Source organism: Chrysochloris asiatica, unplaced genomic scaffold (genome assembly GCF_000296735.1).
Source record: "Chrysochloris asiatica unplaced genomic scaffold, ChrAsi1.0 scaffold00003, whole genome shotgun sequence".
Lineage (NCBI taxonomy): Eukaryota > Metazoa > Chordata > Mammalia > Afrosoricida > Chrysochloridae > Chrysochloris > Chrysochloris asiatica.
This window is the reverse complement of record NW_006408521.1, coordinates 6625491-6630885: the sequence shown is the minus strand read 5'-3', so window position 1 is coordinate 6630885 and position 5395 is coordinate 6625491. Positions and strand designations below refer to the sequence as shown.

The following is a 5395-nucleotide window of genomic DNA, read 5'->3' as shown; positions in this document are numbered from 1 at the left end:
GAGGGGGCAGTCACTGGAGAAGGATAACATGTTTGGTAAGTTGTAGGGTCAGAGAAAAAGAGGAAGACCCCCAATGAGATGGATTGGCCAAGTGGCAGCACTGATGGACTCAAGCGTGGCAACAATAGTGAGGTTGGCCCAGGATTGGGCAATGTTTCGTTCTGATGTGCTTAAGTTTGCTATGGGTCAATACCGAGTTGAAGGCACCTAACAACAACAACAAATGAGCAAAATATTTATTGGTAAAGAAAGCATCAAAAGAAGATGGAAAGAATACACAGAGTCATTGTATCAATAACAAATCAATTTCAAGAGTTAGCATAGAGTCAAGAGTAAGTCCAAGGATCACTGAAGGCATTGGCAAAGGGCAAGCTTCCAGGAATGGAACACAAATTAAAATCTTTCAATAAATTTATATCATCAGAAGTACTCCCTCATCTATGCCAAGAAATTTGGAAGACAGCTTCCTGGCCAACTATTAGCCTGTTCCAAAGAGAGGTGACCCAACGGATTATGGAAATCATCAGACAATATCATTAACATCACATGCAAGTAAAATTTTGCTTAAGATAATTCAAAAACAGTTGCAACAGAACATTGACAAAGAACTGTCAAAGATTCAAGCCAGATTTACACATGGAAATGGAATGAAGGATATCATTGCTATAGGATGGATCTTGCCTGAAATCAGAGACTACCAGAAAGATGCTTACCTGTGCTTTATTGACAATGCAAATAAACTGTGTGGATCATAACAAGCTATGGATAACATTGTTATAAATGGATATTTAAGAACACTTAGTTGTTCTCATGAAGAACTTGTTCACAGAACAAGATACAGTTGTTCTAACAGAACAAGCAGATAATGAATTATTTAAAATCAGGAAAGGTGTGCACCTGGTTTGTATTCTTTCACCATATGTATTCAATACATATGCTAAGCAAATAATCCCAGAAATTGGATTATATTAAGAAGAATATGACATCAGTATTGGAGGAAGAGTCATTAACAACCTTGGATATACACACAATACTACCTAGCTTGCTGAAAATGAAGAGGATTTAAAATACTTACTGATGAATATCAAAGACTACAGCCTCCAGTCTGGGTTGCACCTCAGTACAAAGAAAACAAAAGTCCTCACAATTGGGCCATAAATAACATCATGATAAATGGAAAAAGATTGAAGTTGTCAAAGACTTCATTTTGCTTGGTTCCACCACCACCAATCATGGAAGCAGCAGTCTAGAAATCAAATTAGACAAATCTGCTTCCCAAGACATTTTCAAAGTGTTCAAGGGCAACAATGAAGGAGAATGTGGTTAGTTTTAAAGGGCAGAAGTTTTAGCTCAGTAATCAAACAGTCTGACGCTGTGTTCTTTTCCTGGTGTTCATGCCCCGTGTGCCAGGTTCCTCCCACATTATAACCAGGAGGATTTTGTGGCAGTGACAGTGTGTGGTTTCTAAAGCTAGACAATTCTCTTCTTTTATTTTATATGCATAGCAAAATCAAGTTTTATTTACATAACAACTTACAAAGCATAAATCCATGTGCCTTTCTTCAAAGGGTAAAGACATAAAAACCAAAAAGTGTTACTATTATGGTTCTAGTTGATGCATGCATGGGTTTATTCCAAGCAAAATATGTTTAAATATGTCTCTATGAACCGTGGATGACTGCATACAAATTTTCTCAGTGATACTCTTGTCTTAGTCTTGTTTCTGTTAAGTACTGTTGAGTCAGTTCTGAATAATAACAACCCTGTATGGGGTTTCTAGGAGCTCTGATAGCGTAGTGGTTACGAATCGGGCTGCGAACCTTAAGGTCAGCGGTTCGAAACTACCAGCCGCTCCGCGGGAGAAAGATGAGGCTTTCTACTCCCGTAAAGATTTACACCCTCGGAAATCCTGTACAGGGTCGCTATGGGTCGGACCCGACTCGATGGCACTTAACAACAACAACAACATGGGGTTTCTAGGAGCAGCTTGGGGATGTGAACTACCAACATTGAGATGAGTAGTCCAGTGCTTATTCTACAGTGCCACTCCTTAGTCTTGTTTGTTTTTGTTGTTGTTAGGTGCCGTCAAGTCACTTCCAACTCATTGCAATCCTGTATAGGGTTTCCAAAAAGTGGCTAGTGAGCTTGAACAGCGATGTTGCAGTTCAAGTTGACTTTGCCATTCAGCACATTATCCTCAGCATCACACCAAGACTCCTTAGTCTTGTTAAGGTATCTTTAATTAAAAAAAAAGTCCAATCAAACTGTATTCTGTTCCTGGTACTCTTGCCCAGTGTGCCAGGTCCCTCCCACATTGTAACCAGGAGGATTTTGTGGCAGTGACAGTGTGTGTGGTTTCTAAAGCTAGACATCTCTCTTCTCTTGAATCACTCTGGGGAAATACACATAATCAGTTGTATGTAGAAAGCCCAGGAACTAAGGCCTCCTGCCAACAACCAGCACTCATTTGCCAGGCATGTGAATAAGATACTTTGCAAGCAGATCCGCCTCCTGGCTGAGATCTTGACAGCAATCTTAAGACACTCTGAACCAGAACCACAAAGTTAAGCCTCTCCTGAATTCCAGACTCCAGAAACTGTATAAGATAATAAATGTCTATTATTTTAAGATGCTAGGGTTGGTACAATTGTTTAGGATGTGTGACTAAAAGGAAGGAGTAGGAAATTTTTCATTTTAGGAACAGACAATCCCAGCATCATCAAGAAGGAAGATCATGAGTGCAGTGTGAAATCTCTGCCTAGAAAAGCAGCAACAACAGAGACTGTGGCTGTGTGCCTGTGGGCAAAAGGCTGGCTGGTAGAATGTACCCTTTAGACATTTAAATGAATATAAGTATTTTTTGTTTTGCACTTGTACAGCAAATATTGTTGCCTTCTGTATTTGTATAATATAAGACCTAAATGAGGAACCACAGGGAGGAAATAGGATAAATGTTACATGCAGGGGATTGTAATCATTGAGATGAAACAAGGTGTATAGTTTGCCGAATGTAGAGCTGATGATCTTGTCTGTAAACCTTCAATGGATTCACAACAAAAAGGTAAAAAAAAAAAAAAACAAGAGACTGTTTTCTAAGGATATCTGCTTGGCCGGTTAAATTCAAGGCAAAAAGATCAGCTCAGAAGGGTAGGGTGAATATGTTTTGGGATTTCAAAGAGGAAATGTTGATAGACCTTCTTCAAAGGACAGGACAATCACGCTGAGAAAATCATTAAGAAAATGGAAAGCTGTATTAGTGAGATTTTTATTTTTCTTTCTGTCACAACAGTACACATAGCCCTTGTGGGTAGTAAGGATTATCCTATAAGAATTTCATTGGGAAACCTTACCCCGTCTACCCTGCAGTCATGATTTTGCTCTTGTAGATTTCTTTTTGTTCTCAAAACTCAAAAAAATTTTCAAAATTACATGATATGAGTTCTTAAATAATGCCAAACTCTCACGGGGTGTGGTATATACCAGAGAAGCCACAATCTTGGTTAAAGTGTTAGAAAGTTTAACAAAGTGCCTTCAGAAGCATGCAGACCTAGATGGAGAATATGTTGAGAAACCATGGTGTTGTTAAGTGGTTTTGAGTCAGTTCTGGTTCATAGCAATCCTGTATACAACAGAATAAAACACTGCCAGGTTCTGCACCATCCTCACAATTGTTTTGTTTGAGCCCATTGTGGCAGCCACTGTGTAAAATCCTTTCATTGTGATCTTCTTTATGGCTGCTCATCTTTCATTTTACCAAGCATGATGTCTTTTTCCATGGATTGGTCCTTCCTTATAACTTACGACAAAGTCTTGCCATCCTTTCTTCTAAGGGACACTCTAGCTATACTTCTGAGACAGATTTGTTTGTTCTCCTGGCAGTCCATAATACTCTCAGTATTCATTGCCAACATCAAAATGAAAATGCATCAATTCTTTAGTTGTTCTTTTTCATTCAGTTTTTGCATGTATATGAGGTAATTCAAAATATCATGACTTACATCCTGTTCACCGTAGTACTTCATAAAACTTTAAACAGATCTTTTGCAGGAGATTACCCAAAGCAATATGTCCTTTGATTCCTTGATTGCTGCTTCCATGAATATTGTTTATGGATCCAAGTAAAATGAATTGTTAGATAAGTTCTATCTTTTTTCAATGAAGTTGATGTTGCATACTGGGTCCACCATGTCAATTTTTGTTTCCTTTATGATGAGGTGTAATCCATATTGAAGGCTGTAACCTTTGTTCTTCTTCCGTAAGTGCATCAAGTTCTCTTTGCTTACAGTAAGCAAGGTTGTGTCATCTGTGTATCATAGGTTGTTAATGAGTTCCTCCAATCCTGATGGCATGTTCTTCAACATATAACCCAACATCTTGGGTTATTTGTTGTGGTACGGTAAATTTACTTAGTATGTTTCTTCTAGCCAAGGTTGTTGTGTTGTCAAAGGCCATCGAGTCAGTTCTGATTCTTAGTAACACAACCTGTATAGGGTTTCCAAGGAGCAGCTGGTAGATTTGAACCACTGACCTTGTGGGTACTTATTCTAGAGCATTACACAAGGACACCATGTCTTTGTAAACCACACCTAATAATTTGATGGGACCATGCAAATAGGGTATACAGTAATTTCTTGTCAGTTTCTTCTTAGTTTTAATGTTTCCATGTTCTTTGTGGATCTCATTTTCATGGTATGTTGTGCAGTATTAATTTTCTTTGAGGTTACCCTATAATCTACTAACATTTTCCTCCATTTAATACAGTCTATTTTATCACTAATTTACCTGACCCCCATACCACCTGGATCTCTGTTCCTGTATTTTTCTCTTCTTTGACACTGTTATTATTTTGATCTTTGATTGACCTTCAAGATCCTCTGAAGTCATTGTTGTAAATTTGTTCTGTTCTGAACTTTTCTGTCTATTGAGTTCCAGGTGGTGTTACCACGCCTGGCAATCTCTGATTGTTGTCTGTTCTTGTTGGCTTTCAGTCCCAAGAACTCCCTTTAGGATGTTTTGAAGTTCTGGGTTGGTTTTGACAAAGTCTCTTAGCTTCTGTTTATCCTGGAAAGTTTTGATTGTACTGTCATCTTTTATTGATAGCTATGCTGGGTAGATGATTCTTGGTTGGCATTTTTTTTTTTTTTTTCTTGTAAGGTTTTATATATGCCTCCCCATTGTCTTCTTGCCTGCATGGTTTCTGCTGAGAGATCAGAGCTTAATCTGATTTGCTTGCCTTTGTAAGTAACACTTCTCTTTCCCCTGGCTGCTTTTAGGATTCTCTTCTTATCTTTCATTTTGGAGAGCTTGATTATGGTATGTCTTGGTCATTTTCTTTTGGGGTCTATTCTTTCCAGGGTTTATTTAGCTTCTTGATGCTTATCTTCTCATCCTTCAA

At 38.3% G+C, this 5395-nt stretch overlaps 1 protein-coding gene across 3 annotated transcripts in view; it reads right to left on the bottom strand.

Moving 5' to 3' along the window:
* The window catches only part of PCDH15 (protocadherin-related 15), a 1066306-nt gene that overhangs the window by 248145 nt on the left and 812766 nt on the right, over positions 1-5395 (bottom strand). The gene's annotated exons all lie outside the window — the stretch shown is intronic.